The sequence below is a fragment of the Alligator mississippiensis genome, chromosome 4 (genome assembly GCF_030867095.1).
Source record: "Alligator mississippiensis isolate rAllMis1 chromosome 4, rAllMis1, whole genome shotgun sequence".
NCBI lineage: Eukaryota > Metazoa > Chordata > Crocodylia > Alligatoridae > Alligator > Alligator mississippiensis.
Genome location: NC_081827.1, coordinates 240002785 through 240021164, shown reverse-complemented (window position 1 = coordinate 240021164; position 18380 = coordinate 240002785). Strand labels below are relative to the sequence as shown.

The 18380-nt window shown below is 45.1% G+C and overlaps 1 long non-coding RNA gene across 1 annotated transcript; it reads right to left on the bottom strand.

Moving 5' to 3' along the window:
* Window positions 1-12199: 12199 nt before the first annotated feature.
* On the bottom strand, window positions 12200-16255 carry LOC109281360 (uncharacterized). Its single transcript, XR_002087976.2, has 3 exons — window positions 16116-16255; window positions 15741-15821; window positions 12200-14529 (listed from the first exon to the last, which is right to left on the bottom strand). It is a non-coding gene; the product is annotated as an uncharacterized LOC109281360 (long non-coding RNA).
* Between the last annotated feature and the right edge of the window lie 2125 nt (window positions 16256-18380).

Here is an 18380-nt window from a genome sequence, read left to right as displayed (position 1 = left end):
ATACAGGTGGACCTGAACAGACCAGAGAGGTGGGTGAATCAGAGCCAGATGAGGTTCAACACTGAGAAGTGTAAGTGCTCCATCTGGGGGCAAATAATCCCCAACATACCTACAGGCTCAGTGGCAACAATTTGACTTGCACCACAGCCAAAATGGATCTAAGGACAATAGTTGACCATCACATGAATGTAAGCTATCAGTGCAATGCTGTGGCCAGCAGGGCAAACAACACTGTGACACCCATCAACCGATGCATCTCACATAAAACCAAGGAAGTGATTCTTCTACTATATTCAGCACTAGTTAGGCCGCAGTTGGAGTACTGCATCCAGTTCTGGGTGCCACACTTCAACAAGGGTGTGGAAAAACTTGAGAGGGTCCAAAGAAAAGCCACCCATATGACCAGAGACTTGCAAGGCAGACCATACGAGGAGAGGCTGAGGGACTTGGACCTCTTCAGCCTAAAGAAAAGGCTGAGAGGGGACTCAGTAGCTGCTTACCGCTACATCAGGGGAGTACATCAAGATCTCAGTGAACAACGGTTCACCAGGGCACCCATGGGGAAGACCAGAAGTAATGGTGACAAACTTCTGGAAAACTGCTTCAGGCTCAATTCTAGGAAAAAAAATCCTTCACAGTCAGGGTGTCTCTATTGTGGAACAAACTCCCTCTAGAGGTGGTGCAATCACCTACCCTGGAAATCTTCAAGAGGAGACTGGACAGTCACCTCACTGGGGTCACCTGACCCCCATTTGTCTTTCCTGCCTAGTGCAGGGGGACTGAACCTGATGATCTTGCAAGGTCCCTTCCAGCCCCTTACAATCTATGAATCTAGGAATGCTACTGCACCGTGGTCTCAGGCTACTGCACAGTCAGCATCATGAAAAAGCCATTCAGCAGTGCTACTGTACAGTAACTCTGGCTACTGAGCAGTCATTTAGTGCTTGTTTATACAAATACTAAATGACTGCTCAGTAACGACTGCACAGTCAGTGTCTCATGTAGACCCAGCCACCGTTGGCTCATATTCAGTTTATTGTCCACTGTAACCCCCAGGTCCTTTTCTGCAGAGCTGCTGGCCAGCCAGGCAGCCCCCAGCTTGTCCCAATACATGGGGTTATTCCATCCTCCGTGCAGGACTTTGAACTTGTCCTTATTGAGCCTCATGAGATTTTTTTTTTTATTCCAGTCCTCCAATTTGTCAAGGTCTTGATTACATTGAGCCAAAATTCACTGCTCCTTATAAGCAACACAGCTACACCAAAGAGAATCTGCTTGATAGCATGGGTCAATTTGCTTAAAAATGCTACCTTACTAACCAAAAGGATCTTCTCAAAATTAGTTCCATCTTAAAATACTTGCTAATACCATTTATTTAAAGCCCTCAGAAACACTGTGCAAAGGGGAAGTAAATAAAATCATTTCATGCATTCAGCATCCCCACATTTAAAAATGGCAGCAAGGGTACTTTAAAGCTTGTCGAACAAGTTTTAGTTAAAGCTTCCCTGCCACCATTTTGAAATGCGGGGCACTAAATACACAAGACACTGCAAATGCTTTAATTAAAGCAGCTTCTGCGAGCTGCTGTAATTACAATGCATTCCCTCCCCCCCACCACACACACACACACACACACACACACACACACCCTGGAGCATGTGTAAAAATGCCCATTGGTTCTTGCTACAAGGGATGAAACTATAAACTTAAATTACTAGAGAAGCTGAGGAGGTGCCAGTTATAATGGAACGGCCAAAATTTTGGTGATCAAATTTGTACAATAAAATACCGGTCTGGCTAAGCAACCGCAGTTCCTTCATCCAAAACATGCTTTCAAGTGTGTGAAGCACTGATGTAGGAGAGTCTGTGCCATTAAGACACTGGATTGTGAATGTTTAACCATTACCATACATGTCAAATGAACTGAATTCAAGGCACTTTGCAAGAACTACTCGTACAACCAGCTGGATTCTAAATTCACTTGGGAAGGTGCACAGATGAGCCAATGAAAACTTCTGATCAAAATAAAACAACGTACAACATTTCTAATAAAAATGGGAGGATGTCTAACATATGCTATAGAAAATACTGAAGTGTTATAACACTCTTGCACAGATCAATGTCACAATATCACCCTGAAGGAAGGTATAGTAGAGAGATTGCATATCACTGTTGCAAGAAAGCTTGGGTTATAACAAGATTTCAAGTTAGTACACTGATCACGGAGAGACGGGTAAGTAAATGTTATCCCTATTCTACAAGCGTCTTGGTCCCATCACAAGACCCATTAGTGATATATATGTGTGAAACACTGAAATAAATTTGGAATTGCTCTGCTTCCACACAGTTAAGGTCTGAATTCCAACCCCAACGAGGCAGCATACTTCACCGCATTGCTGAAAGCATCCCAGCACTATACTATGGACAGCAGTACAAATACTGAATTTGCCAAGAGAGCTGACACTGCACTCTACACTTCTGTAATTACAATCTGCCCTCCACTAGAAGTAGCTCCAAGCAACCACTTAGGAACAATATTTATCTTGGAGTTTCTTTAAAAGCAGAAAAAAGAAAGTCTCTTCAGATGACTCAGCACCCTTCCCCAGCAAGTCAAGTAAAACCAGAAAGAGAATACATCCACATACACACGCTGATTTGACTACAAGAGATAACAGCTGTTTCTCCATTTCCCAGCTGAACTGGGTAAGAACCTGCAAATCTTCATTGTGTCATATTAAAATATTTCCCTTTTAAAATTCTTCACTAATAGGCACAAATGCTTCACTTTTCCTGTTACAATTATGCATATCTTTTTATCAGAATGACTGACTACTTACATTGTAAATTAAATGTTGACTATTTCATTAGATAGGAAATGCGGCAGACAATACTGACAATATTCAGGCCATCACTTCCAAGGAAGAAACGCATTTACAGTTCCATTTATTACTTATGCTCTGAAAGCACACAAAGCCTGTCACAAACCTTTCTATCCAGCCTTATTTTATGTAATAAACTCACTACGTTCATATTCATAAAGGAAAAACTCATAACAAAAATGCTGCCTTTATCGCAGCTACGTGGTATGCCATGTGCGTTTAGCTGCAAGAAAACAAACAAGGGGTGCATCCCACATGAGCGAGTAAATGTCTGTTGTGGCATCTGAATGCAGTTAGAGATGCCACAGGAGGCATGCCATAAACAAAAAAAATGTTTCCTGTACTGCAAATATACAGCACAGACACTAAGTTTGATACCGGGGAATCCCAATAGCAAAAGAAACCACACCAGAAAACAGTGGCACAGGGAGCACTCCTGGAGCATGCCCCAAAACAACTGGAGGCTGGATCCTCCAAAGAGATGCTCTAGCACCCAGCCAGAGCATCTCTATGCCTGCTGCACGTCCCTGGTGCTCCAGCACACTGCCCAGGCTCTGTCCCCAGTAAGCAGGGATGTGGGGGTGGAGGGACTGTGTAGATAGAGGGACCGGGGGTGGCGGGCACTGTTTGGGAGGGATGGGTCCTCCGCCCACCCCCCCACTGGACAGCCTCCACCACCAGGGCCCCTTGGGACTCGGAGCAGGGGGGCAGCAAAGGCACCAGTCGCAGGGCTCAAGTGCCTATATACTAATGTTAGGAGCGTGGGAAACAAGCAGGATGAACTAGCGCTCCTGCTTGCACTAAACACCTATGACTTAGTGGAGCTAACGGAAACCTGGTGGGATTCATCCCATGACTGGGCGATGAGGGCTATAGATTGTACAGAAAGGACAGGGTGGGGAAGAAAGGGGGAGGGGTTGCGCTCTATGTCAGTGAGCAATATACATCAACCCTCATCAAGACAGAATCCAAGAATGAGGAAGTAGAAGGATTGTGGGTTAGGCTACATGGGGGGCAAGGAGAAAGGGATTTGGTGGTAGGGGTCTGCTACAGACCCCCACATCAAGGGGAAGAAAGAGATTCGGGGCTCCTGAGGCAACTCTCGGAGACCACAAAAGCTAAAGAGGCGGTAGTCATGGGGGACCTAAACTACCCAGACATCTGCTGGGAGTCACAGGTAGCAAAGTCCCACCGCTCACGCAGGTTTCTAACCTGTGTACAGGACCTCCACCTGACACAGGAGGTACACGGTCCCACTAGGGGGAATGCCATACTGGATCTGGTATTGGCAACAGGGGATGACATGGTAGGGGACCTCCAGATCGGTAGCCATCTGGGGGACAGTCTAATAATAGAATTCACCATAAGACGGCGAGTGGGTAAGGTAACTAGTAGGGTGAAAGTGCTAGACTTTAGGAAAGCTGATCTCAATGCACTCAGGCGATTAGTCAAGGACGCACTGCAGAGTAGGAGTTTTGATGGGATGGGAGCCCAAGAAGGGTGGCTGTGCCTTAAGGAAACGATCCTTCGGGCACAAAGCAAGACGATCCCCGAGCAAGGCAAAAGAGGGAAAGGGGCCAGGAGGCTTCCATGGCTGACCACAGAAATCCAGGGCAGCCTAAGGGCCAAAAGGGGAGCACATAAAAAGTGGAAACAGGGAGAGATCACCAAAGATGAATATACCTCCTCTGCTTGTGCTTGTAGGGAGGCAGTTAGATGGGCCAAAGCTACCATGGAGCTGAGGATGGCAACCCAAGTAAAAGACAACAAGAAATTGTTTTTTAGATATATAGGGAGTAAAAGGAAGGCCCAGGGAAGAATAGGACCCCTGCTAAATGGGCAGAAACAATTGGTGACAGACAGGGGGGACAAGGCTGAACTCCTCAATGGGTTCTTTGCCTCGGTGTTCCTAAGCGAGGGACACAACAAGTCTCTCACTGGGGTTGTAGAGAGGCAGCAGCAAGGCGCCAGACTGCCATGCGTAGACCCTGAGATGGTGCAAAGTCACTTGGAAGAACTGGATGCCTTTAAGTCGGCAGGCCCGGATGAGCTCCATCCGAGGGTGCTGAAGGCACTGGCTGACATCATTGCAGAGCCACTGGTGGGAATATTCGAATGCTCGTGGCTCACGGGCCAAGTCCTGGAGGACTGGAAAAGGGCCAACGTGGTCCCCATTTTCAAGAAGGGGAGGAAGGAGGACCTGGGCAACTATAGGCCAGTCAGTCTCACCTCCATCCTTGGCAAAGTCTTTGAAAAAATTATCAAGGCTCACATTTGCGAGAGCCCGGCAGGACAAATTATGCTGAGGGGAAACCAGCACGGGTTCGTGGCAGGCAGATCGTGCCTGACTAATCTAGTCTCTTTTTATGACCAGGTTACAAAACGCCTGGACACAGGAGGAGGGGTGGATGTCATATACTTAGACTTTAGGAAGGCCTTCGATACGGTATCCCACCCCATACTGGTGAACAAGTTAAGAGGCTGTGACTTGGATGACTACACAGTCCGGTGGGTGGCGAATTGGCTGGAGGGTCGCAACCAGAATGTCGTGGTGGATGGGTCGGTCTCGACCTGGAAAGGTGTGGGCAGTGGGGTCCCGCAGGGCTCGGTCCTTGGACCGATACTCTTTAATGTCTTCATCAGTGACTTGGACGAGGGAGTCAAATGTACTGTGTCCAAGTTTGCAGATGACACAAAGCTATGGGGAGAAGTGGACACGCTGGAGGGCAGGGAACAGCTGCAAGCAGATCTGGATAGGTTGGACAAGTGGGCAGAAAACAACAGGATGCAGTTCAACAAGGAGAAATGCAAAGTGCTGCACCTAGGGAGGAAAAATGTCCAGCACACCTACAGCCTAGGGAATGACCTGCTGGGTGGCACAGAGGTGGAAAGGGATCTTGGAGTCCTAGTGGACTCCAAGATGAACATAAGTCAGCAGTGTGAGGAAGCCATCAGAAAAGCTAATGGTACTTTATCGTGCATCAGCAGATGCATGACGAATAGGTCCAAGGAGGTGATACTTCCCCTCTATCGGGCGCTGGTCAGACCGCAGTTGGAGTACTGCGTGCAATTCTGGGCGCCACACTTCAAGAAGGATGCGGATAACCTGGAGAGGGTCCAGAGAAGGGCCACTCGTATGGTTAATGGCCTGCAGACCAAGCCCTATGAGGAGAGACTAGAGAAACTGGACCTTTTCAGCCTCCGCAAGAGAAGGTTGAGGCGACCTTGTGGCTGCCTATAAGTTCATCACGGGGGCACAGAAGGGAATTGGTGAGTATTTATTCACCATGGCGCCCCCGGGGGTTACAAGAAACAATGGCCACAAGCTAGCAGAGAGCAGATTTAGATTGGACATTAGGAGGAACTTCTTCACAGTTCGAGTGGCCAAGGTCTGGAACGGGCTCCCAAGGGAGGTGGTGCTCTCCCCTACCCTGGGGGTCTTCAAGAGGAGGTTAGATGAGTATCTAGCTGGGGTCATCTAGACCCAGCACTCTTCCCTGCTTATGCAGGGGGTCGGACTTGATGATCTATTGAGGTCCCTTCCGACCCTAACATCTATGCATCTATGAATCTATAAACCAGCAGCAGTATCCAGCAGCGGGCCTTTGAAGCACTCATGGCCTGCTGCAGGTAGAGCCCCACAGTGGCCCGTGGCACTGCCTGAAACCTGTGGGCTACACATGCACATGGAGCCAGGCTAGTCCATTGGCACACGCCTCCAAGCAGGACTGGGCCAGCTCCTGCTGCCACTCAGGGCTCCTGGCACCATGGGCAGGACTCACACTCCATCAGGCAGGCCAGCTCCTGCCTCCACTGCATCCCTGTCCCACCCACTTTGGTGCTGGGAGAGCTCCTGGTCCCAGGAACCATTTCGGGGGGTGATGGGCTGGGGGAGGGGTGGAGGTGGCAGCAAGGGTGGGTGATGGGCAGGGGGTGATAGAGGTGGCAACAGGGTCCATGGGTGTATGTGCTGTGCCAAGAGTGGCAGCAGGGTGTGTGTGTGTGTGTGTGTGTGTGTGTGAGAGAGAGAGAGAGAGAGGAGTGGGAGGTTAGGGCATGCTCTGGTAGGAGGGGTCACCAGAACCAGACGTGGAGCCCCACTGCCCCTAGAGCAACCTGTGCAGGGAGAGGTCAGCCTGGAAAGGAAGGAGCTTGCCCAGCCCAATCCTTGATCCCCAGTCCAGGGCTCCCCAGGAACAGCATGGGCCTGGGCACAGACGTAGGGAACAGAACAGCAGGGGCTGACACTGCTCAGAGCCACAAAGCAGCAGGTGGCACAGGTGCAACTGTACCCATGTCCTGGTGCTGGGATGGAGCTGCTGCTGGGAGGGAGCAAGGTAGGGGAAGGCAGGGGCTACAGGTCAGGAGTGAGGGGCACTGGTGGGGCTGTGGGTTGGGAGTGAGGAGCAAGGGCATGAGGAAGACACCTGCATATCAGTGCTGCTCAGCTCCACAAAGCATCTGCAGCTGTCCCCACATCCTGGTGAGCAAAGGGGGCAGGGGCAGCTCTGATTTTTCTATGATAAAAAAACAAAAGCAAAAGCCAAAGTGTATACATATTTAGAAATCATTTTATTATGATGATAGAGGCACTAATAGGCTTCCAAATTGCTTTAAAATTGTAACCATATCAATAACATCTCTCTCTCTCTCTCTCTCTCTCTCTCTCTCTCCTGGCATTTCATTTTAATCATGGAAGAACACAGATTTGGGGTATTTTAATGAGAGAATTTGGAACAGGGAACACCTAGATCTCTGCTGGTAAGACAAGTGGCAGGACCTGGACAAAAAGTTTGCCTAGCACCAGGGAGCCAGCTGGAGGGCAGACAAGGTGGCTGACCTCCTCACCATTTGAGGCCTGGAGGACACGCTTCAACAGTTCAAAGTGGGCCACCACAACAAGCACATGTTCTGGGCAATAGCTGCCCAGATGGCAGAGTGGGGGCACCAGTAGACATGACAGCAGTGACGCACAAAGGCCAATTGTGCAGCCACAGTCCATTGGCAGCTGGCCAAGAGGTGCAGACAGCTCTGTTGCAGTGTCCATACCACAGCCCAGGTGGCCATGTGGTCCCCCTGCGGGTCTGGCAGGCACGCAGCCATGTATTGCAGGTCCAAGGGGGCAGATGCTGTCACATGAAGCAGCAGCCCCACTTCTAGACTGCTGCAGTGCATAGAGGGTGCAGGGGCCACTCTAGGTCAGGGCTGCTGCAGCAGTCCAGCTGGCACAGGGGTCTAGTGTACCCAGATACCAACTGGCCGGGTCTCAGAAGCTCCTGAGGGCAGGTAGCCCTGACCTACTCTCCAGGGCAGCTTTTTGTATTGCTGGGGACAGCACAGGTGCTGGTCCCAGCCTCTAGCTCCCCTGGCTAAAGATCCAGGAGGAGCTGGGCAGGGTCAATTTGCTTCAAGTGGCACAATTTGCCCCGCACCAAAGTGCATGTTCAGGCACATGTGCTGAGGCACAAATCTCTGACAAATTTTTGCCACTGCTACTTGAGCTGCTGCAAGCGGACATGCCTGCATGTCTGGATGTGCCCAAAAAGGGAATCTCGACATGGATCATTTAACCATAACCTATTAACAAGCAGTCAAGCTCAGGCTCCTAAACCCCAAACAAACTAACAAAGCACATGCTTAACTATAAATTCATATCTAAATACCTGTGTAGTCAATGGGATGCAAACAGGTTTAAGTGCTTTGCTGGACTGTGGTTGTTCACACACAACAGGATAAAATATTGGGTGTGTGTCTAAATTTAATTTAACAGTGTTCCCTCCACCAATGATATCTCAATTTATAAGTAGGATGCATCAAGATTTATAAGTGCATAAGATGTTAACCAAAGCTAAAGCTGAAGCTTGAAAATATCATGGCAATCTTGCTGAGACTGACAGGAACATTAAAGCAGGCTTAATGCATTTTATGGGGTGGAGGAACACCTGCCAGGCTAAATGAAACCAAAATTGCAGGTTAGAAAATTATTACCAATTAGGGAGAAAAGTCTCAAGTATAAAATACCATTTTGTGGTCTCTGTTTTGAACTTTATAGAACAAATTACTAAATCTGCCTTGATTTCTCACTTAAACTCTGCGTGAGATCCAAATTAGCAATATACAGGTGAAATTCTGACCACATTGAAATCAAGAGCAAACCCCATCTCAGCTTCCCTGAGGCTTGTTCACTGTGTGTGTATGTAAATAAGTTAGAGGAAGGGTGGGACAGAAAGGAAAACCTTGTGGTAAAGAGGCTGTTGCCTGAAAATCAAACAAGCTTCCAGGCGCCTGCCTGGATGCCGTTGGGCAAGTCACCCAGGGTCTGATTTTCATAGATTCACTGCACGCTCCCACTGAAAACAATAGGGATTCCTATGTGCCAAGAACTTGAAAATCTGATGCTTGCTGTGGGTACCAAATACTTTTGAAAACAGGCTTGTCTTCTCTCTGTGCCTTGGATCCATAAATGGAGGTAATGCGCCTACCTCACAAGAAGGTAGTAATGGTCAAACTATGAACATATATGAGGCCCTCAAGTATTACAGTCCATATACACAGATATGCACACACATGTAACAAGCAGGTTAATTAAATACCTGTGACAGACCACTGCCTACTAAACCCATCTATGCCAGCTTATATTTGAGAGGCAAAATTTTTGGAGGGGGGAAGTGGTGATAGCTTTTACTGGACCACCTGAATGATTGGAATAAAGTAAGACAAGCTTTTGAATGCAAGACACTCTTCACGAGGTCTGTGGAGGGAAGCAAGCACAGTGACTCTTAAAAGCCAAAAGTAGAACTGTGAGATTGAAAGAGGGAAATTCCTAGGAGAAGCAGATAAGCAATTAGCAGAAGAAAAGAAGCTAATTGCTACAAGATCAAGACCTATCACAAGGGAGCCAGGGCATAAATACTTGTTGTGTGTAGGAAAAAAAATCCGGAATCAGGTAGATGATACTGTTAAAAATCAACACTGGTGTTCAGTCCTTGGTTCTTATATGTCCAGCCAGCTTATGATTTTTTGTTCCCAAGTTCCCTTCCTAAAGGTGTTTGGTCATTGGCAATGCATAGGGGGCGCACATGGGTGCATGTGCTCCCCCTGAGATCAGCCGTGCACCTCTGGAAGCGCCAGCCATGAAGTGCCAGTGGACGTGTACTTCTGGTTTCACCGCTGGCTTGGCAATCAGTCACCCCAGTCAGCAATTGGCCACCCTGGTCGGCGATTGGCTGCCCGTTATCCACAATCTGGTGCTCCCCCAAACTTGGTAGGCACCAGTTGCCCATGTGTTTGGCCAATTTCCCATTAGCATGAGGACAGTGATGGCAGTAATTCAGTGGTTGTTCTGTGAAAAACGTGCTCCTGACATGTGGGTCTGTCCTGTATATTTTTTTCTGTGAGTTCATTCTGTTGTATAGTTTCTGTTTAGTTTCAACCACATAGCTGCCATGAGGGCATTTGGTGTATTGGATCAGGTCTATCCTATTTTGGGAAAGGCATGTCTAGGATCCATAGATTCTGAAGTGTCCATCGTGAATGGCGTTGATTGTAACAGCAGTGGAGATGTGCTGACAGGTCAAGCCTCTATTGCTAAGGCAAAACTGTGTCCCATTTGATGTCTGTTGAGCAGACGGGAGTTTGTTTCTGATGATGAATTAGGCAAGGCTGGAGGTTGTTTGAAAGCCAGGAGTGGAGAGGCAGGAAATATTTATCTCAGGCAGCAAATGATTAGCCAGGTTAGTTCAACTGGACTACCCATTGCATAAATTAAATACATTAATATAACAATAATATTATATAATAATAATTAAGAAATGCTTGCAAGATAATGACCTAAAGCAGGGCTGCCCAAGTGGCAGTCCACAGGCCAGATCCAACCCATACTCCCTGTCTAGATGCTGCTCCTCCCCTTGCTCTTCCTGTTACCTTTGGGGTCTCCAGTTTCCCTGCCCCTCTCGAAGCTTCCACTTCTTGCCCCCGCTCCTGTGTGGCACAGCACTGAAGAGGGGAGCCCTGCTACATACTGGAGCAGCATGGGGAAGTCCACACCATGGGATGTGCAACCTGTGCTGCATGGGGCCCTCAGCCATTCAAAGGTTGGACAACTCTGACCTAAAGCACCTGGCATTGGAAGACCACATGGATCTGATGAGACCCTTTAGAATTTAATAAAGCAAAGTCACTGGAAAATGGGGCAGAAACAATATATATGATAAAGCAGCTTAGTATAAAGATTTCACCAGCATCTTTCCACCTCTTTTACAACTCATTCCAAACTTTGCCAGTTGTAAGCTATGCAAAATTCATCCGAGTAAAATTTGTCCCATATCAAAATAAGGCTACTCAGCAAATGCATGAATACGCTTGCCATAATCATTCAAGGAGGATTGAGAACAATTTATTTCCTTGTTCTTGTACAGAAGAACCCAGATACTTCAAAGGGCTGAGTTCTTTAACCCCCTACGAAGATTAATTTGCTGGGGGTTTACAGCACTGCATGAAACAGCTGCATGGGATCACTGAGATGCTCCAGCTGTCTTCTGTAGTGTTCGTTTCAATGGGGGCACCTTCTCTTGTAATCTTCATGGCACCACTAACAGAGAAGACATGCTCTTTTAAGTGAAAGTTGCAGAAAACAGTGGAGCAGCTCATCCTTAATTAATTCAGCAACTTGTTGTAACTCAAGCAGGTTGTAAACCACTCAGCTATGAATAATCTGGGTTCTGCTATGCTGTGTTAAAAAAATTAAACGCTGACCATAACAGCTATGTAAATGCAGAGTTCAGAAAAAATAAAATGACTCGTTATCCATTTTTGGCAAAAATGTTATTTAACAAATATCATGATTCCTTGAAAATCAATTCAGAGAATTGGATCTCCAAATAGCACCAGTGGGCACCTATACACGTGCCCAAAGCCTTCTCCATCACATCAGACCAGACTCAATTAATTGAGTAATTAGCACGCTCCAGCATCCTCATTGTCACGTGTATTCAGTGTCCCTATGTTTCAAAATGGCGGCAGGGGCACTTTAACTAAAGCTTGTTCAATGAGCTTTAGTTAAAGCACCTCTGCTGCCCTTTTGAAGTGCAGGACGCTGAATACACAAGACGCTACAGGCACTTTAATTAGAGCAGCTCCACAGAGCCACTGTAATTAAAGTCATCCCCCCTGCTTTAACTGGAGCACACATAAAGATGCCCAACGTGTGTCAGATTACCAATATCAGCGTCAAGGAACAACATAGTTATTTATTATGTTTGCTATTTAGTTTACTTTACACTGAAAGGTATCGGAGGTAATTATAAATTGTTCAGCTCAACTCCATAGACCTAGAACATATTTTGTTTAGCTGAGGAAATGACCTGCTTAATTACAGACATTTACAACATTACACAGAGCTAGTGCTATGCTCTTCAGTAATCCTTCTTTATTTGTGCTAAACAACAATCAGAGAAGCAACAATAAAAGATTATCTCGGGAGTTTCAATAACTTGCAAAATAAATACAAATCCCACATTTTTAAAGATCATTCTATTATTACTAATTAAAAACCTCAAAGATATGTTAATTTTACATAGTTCAAGCAGGTTTTCTCTCTACTAATTTTAACTGAACAACTTTTATTCTTAGTGCAACTTTGCAAGCATACTTTAGAGCAACGTCTTCTTGCATCTTCTTCATGCAGCATGTTATCTGCATTGTGGAGAATCATTGTGGCATACGGAGTTGTTACAAATGTGGTTTGTTTTGAGAAAGGGGGTGTACAAAAAAGAATTAGTTGTCCCTGCTGTGAATTAATGTTGTGTGAGTTTATTTCTTTATTGTAATGCAAAGCCACTTAAAGGAGGAAAAGGAAGAGGGAGAGAAGACAAATGAAGTTTCCATGATTATTGCTTTTAGATTGCAACATAATTGAAAAAAAAAAATAGATTTGAATAATGTTTTCCAGATGCATTCAGATTGATCAAGTAGACTGCTTAATTGTTCTCCATATGGTACATACATTTGAAGAAATAAAGAAAGGAATACAAAGAAAGTAGTATGGAGCTGTGCCTTTGAAACCACATTGGTATTCAGAAGTGGAGCGTTAACTCCTTTTAAAGTATCTAACTACTGCTGAGTTTTGTACCCATGATCACTGGTACAGACGATGTATAAACAAGATTAATTTACAGTCATAAGTCATCATACTTTTACTTTAAGAAAACAAGACTCCCCACCGCGGCTTCGGGGTTTGTTTGTATTGTTCTTATCCTCAAGGTTTCAACTTAAGCTACAAACAACTTCTGTTATAATAGCTAGTGATCCTTCTTTCCTCCCTATACCTTAATAAAAGTAATATTAGTCTGTGAACATCTAGGAGAAATATCTGGCACAGCAAGATTTGGAATTTATTTGAGTTTATAATAAGTTTATTTGGAGTGCATAATGTAGTAAATGTCAAGTTTCCCCTTGGCAAAAAATAAAAAAATTAAGACCTAAATAAGGAAAAGAAACAACTGGAAACAATCAAATAGAATTTATCATGGGGTTAGTTTTGAACAGCATACATACACAAAGTAATGTAGTTCACACTGGGTGCATCTACACATGCGCTTTACTGTGGAGTCGACTAATTGGCTCCACAGTAAAGTGGCACTACCTATGCATGCTCCAGTATTAGGGTGCAGTAACTAAATCTGCTGTAAGATAGTACTGTCGGGGACGGTACTGTCTTGTGGTGGACTAGTCTAGTTATATGCACTACAATGCACAGATAGATGGTGACAGGGGTTGGCTGGGGCATGAGGGTGATTAAGTGGGGTGGGGCTGCCTGCCACCTCGGCCTACAGTGTAGCACCCTTGTGCCCCAGCCAGCCCGTCTTTTGCCTAATGCCACCACCCAGAACCCAGGGTTAAGCTGCCCCTTCCACCCGACTCTGTGCTCCCTGCCAGCTCAAAGTGCTGTAGTCCCAGGCATACATGTAAATGCTGTGCCTGGGAGCAGCTGACCGTGGCACAAATCATGCCAAAGTTTATTTCTTCACCTTAGTTCATATGTAGATGCACCCACTAAGATAAATGTATGTGCGTTGTAACTCCTGCATCTAAGACACAGTTCTAACATCACATTAACCTTGGCAAGATGATATTAAATTTCTAGGCTGATATACATTACTTGCTATCAAAATTTCACGTAAAGCACAAGTTATAGCTGGACAGAGATTATTTTGATCATATTTAATGAATAAGTGTTTTGTTACTGTTAAGAAACTTAATTGTGGTAGTTATGCTGAGGCCTCTATTTCCAGATTCTCTGAGACTAACACAAAAACCAAAGTGCTAATGAGCTTCTAACCTTCACTCGTGTGAAATCCATCAGTGTGTTAGATAAGGGAATGAAGCAGTTTATGGGCCAATACCAATTAATGATCCAGATGCACAGATAAGAATCCTAGGAACAAAATCTTTCCCAGAATATTAAATATTTTTAATGAACACTTTCCAAGGTCCCCTGAGGAACTGATTTGGTCTGGTTCTCTGAGGTTCCACAACAAGGAAACTCCTCGACCGTTTTACCGTTCCCGTAGAGTATACAAGCCAGGGACTCAAACACTGTCATTGGAAACGAACTTGTAAAATCATCAGGATCCACAGGATTGCTCTGTGACTACAAAGAAAAGCAGAGGAAGAAAAACTAAGGCTAGGTACAGACAGTCAAAAGGCTAGAGGTGGAATCACTCAAACCTACATGCCCTAATTGAGGTTGGGAGTGAACAGAACAGAAATTTACTTGGGGGGGGGAGGGCGCACAGGCAGCCTGACTAGCCACAGCCAGTAGGTTGGGGTGCTTGAGGACACCTCCTGGTGTAACCCACGGCCTCCCCAGGCTGCCGGAGATTGCTGAGCACTGCCAAGTCAGAGACAAACATCTCCAGCCTGGTCTGCTTCCTGTCCCTGTGATGGCTGGAGGAGAGCACTGGGGTCTCTCAGTGGGCTCCCGCACACCCACCAGGTGCACGTGCATCCCTTCAGCAGTCAGTGTCAGGCATCTTCAGCTTGCACAGCTCCCTGCAAGGGGGGCTAGCAGGAACCTGCAAAGGTGTCTGGGATGCCAGCGGACAGTGACCTACCTTGATTCAGGAACAGACCTGGAACTGAATTTCAATTCACTAGTCTAACCTAGATGAATTCATGCTGATACCACATTGATCCAGGTCTATCTTAGATTGGGATCCGCCATTTTTAAATCAGTCTGTGTGCTCTAAACTTCTGGTATAGATATAGACTGGATTCCAACCACTTAAACCAGAAAAAATGTAATGTCTATACCTGGTACAGGTATGTTATATTCACCAACCCTCAAATTAATGTTTGTACTGCTTGTGCAGGCACGTCTTTTCCTTGCATTAGCTTGACAGTCCTCCATCTGCCATCCCATGCTACTTTGCATCACAGCAGGACCAACCAGTCTATTTATTCATATGCCTTTTACTGGCCTAAAATCATGTTGACCAAATGTCCCTGCGACAGGGCAGCAAGTCTGCCCCATCACAGAACTCCGGGGGAGTGAAGGGAAACGGAGAATTTGCCTTAGCAATGAATCTGAGGAGAGCAAGGGGCAGGTATACCCGGATGGAGGACAGAGAGACCCTGACGAAAACAAAAGCAAAGAGCAGCATGTGTGGAGGGAGCGGGGAAAGAGTGCTGGCTGCAAGAAAGGCACAGGACAGCCAGAAAAATTTAAAGGGAAACAGAGCCTGGAATTCGTTCCTGAAAAGAGAAGAAAGAAACCTCAAAGAAATATGGATAGACTACAAAAGAGAGACAACAGATGGCAGAGAGAAGGGAACAGAAGAAGAGTCCTGGAGGGATACTTACCTGGGAAGCTGAAGTGAGGTAACGAAGGAGACCCCTGAGTGGTGAGTGATACCTGAGGGCATCTGGTACTGTCTCAGAGGCCTAAAAAAGAGAAAGAAACAAGAGTGGATGATGATTAACAAAGAGAATAGAACCCTGCATTTTGATATCACTAGAATACAGAGTGGCATAGGATTGCCATTTGCTTAGGACCCATGTGGAGGAGAATGGGACAAGCAACCAAGAAACTGAGAGCTCCCAAAGAGAGAGGGAACTAAATATATCTAAGATGTTAGTTGTCTAGGAGAGACATAATAACTGTGCAGAAGAGTTATTTTTGCTGAACCACAGACATGATATTTTCTTCATCTCTCAGGACTGTGTTTATTTTCCTACCTTATTCCATCAAAGTCGTGGCAGGAAAAATAAAGGAAATTAACCAGTTCATGTTAACATGAGAGATTGTGGTTTGTTTTGCAGGCATAGCTTAACTCTCACAGTCCACTTTCCATTTTAAATCCTGTGACCCCACAGAATGGAAGTACCTCTAGGTGCATAGTTCTGAGGTAACTACATGAATAGTTCAAAGCAGTGCTAATCTCCATCACAACACAGCAACAGTGGTGCCCACACTGAGCCAGTTAACTACAAACTACCCAGAAGCAATTTTCCACATGGCAATAGCCAAACGCATAACAATTAGAGTGGTTCTCATAGTTAAGGTAAAGGACAATGTCAGCACAAAGACAAATGGGTATTAACTGGCCATGAATAAATTTAGGCTGGAAATTAGAAGAAGGTTTCTAGCCATCAGAGCAGTAAAGTTCTGAAACATCCTTCAAGAGGGAGTATCAGGGACAAAAATCCTAGTTATTTTTAAGATGCACCTTGACCAATTTATGAGCAAGATTATTCAACATGGCTGCCTGCCAAAACATGGGACTGCACTCAATGACCCAAGAGATCCTTTCCAGCCCTATATTCATGTCCGTGTGCTGCTGCTGCACATATAAGCATAGAGTCGTCATTAATCCTGAGTTCGAGCACAAATCCTAACCTAGGTAAATTGGGTTTTTTTCCCCAAACTCTCCTAGTTTCAATTAGATACAGTGTTCCTAATCACTTCCCACTCTAAATTATGTGTAGTGTTGCAGAACACTGCTGAACAAGCTATTGTGCCTCACCACAGAAGCTGTTATATTTCCATGGTCAGTTAGTTTGCAAGGCAATTTCAAATGAAAGGTAAAATAAATGCAAGATACATTTAAACATATTGTTCCCCAAAGCGCATTAATAGGTATTGATTTACAAACCAAAATGTAATACTGAATAATGACAAATCCCATTGAAATCAATGCCTTCCTTTTTTCACGATAACTTACTTCATTCAAGTAATAGGCAAGGGTGATATCTTTTATTGGAGCAACCACATAGTTGGGATAAGAACCAAGGACATATTGGTTTTATGGCACATTGTCACCTAGATGATTCCTGAATTCTTGCCACACATGAAAGGCAAAAATGACTCTTCTCTCTTTTGATAGGCCTTGATCGCCCAATAATCTTCTTCTTTTCTTCTGCTAATTGATTGTCTGCTACCCCTGGGAATTTCTCTCCCCACTCTTCTAAATGTTTTTACCATGCTGTGCTGGCTTTTCCTAAGAAGACTGTCTTGCATTCAAAAGCTTTATTTATATGTTTAATGCTATCCCAGCTATTCAGTTAGTCCAATAAAAGATATCACCTTAAGAAATACTCGCCTCTTGCATAATTCCTGGAACATCAAGTCTACAAATATCACTCTAACACTGCCATACCATTCAACTAATAGGTCATGTTCCTTAATTGTCCCATCATCTATCACGTTTACTAGGTTAAAAACAAATCAGACATAGCTCTGTCACTACTATATTGGCATATCTTGCGCTGTTGTGTGCAAAATGTTTGTATCTAAAAAGAAGCTATTGTTACTCTGAAAATAATGTATGTTTAATTACAAAGTGTGCTTTAATAGGAAAACATGTCTAATTATTCTGTAAAGTTTTGTAATAACATATTTTTGTTCATCTATTTCCCAACTGCTGCATCAGTAAATTGACAATATTTTTTCCTAAAACAATTGTATACATTAAGTTGCACTGGCCAAGTACACAGACCATATTGATGAAGAAAACAAGGGGGGGAAAAGTCAATGTTTAGATTTTTATGAAACTGCTTTTCTTCATGGGCAGAACTTAACTTCAGCAGAGATTTGATGTGAAAGAAAGAATTTGCAAAAAAAAAAGCTATAAAGCCAAAAATCAAAGAATATCAGCATTCAGGAAATTTAATCTACTGTACAGAAACAGGGATTTCTTATTATTCATAGTTTCATGGTTGTTAGGGGCTGTAAGGGACCTTACAGATCATTGGGTCCATCCCTCCTGCACTTGGGCAGGAAAGACTGCTGGAATCAGATAAGCCCAGCAAGGTGGGCATCAAGATGCTTTTTAAACTTTGCCAGGGTAGGTGACTGTACCACCTCTGGGGGAGCCTGTTCCAAACCCTCAGCACTCAACTTGTAAAGAAGTTTTTCCTTATGTCTAGCCTGAAGCGATCCTCAATCAGCTTGTGCCCATTATTTCTTGCCCTCCCCTGGGGCACCTTGGTGAACAGATGCTC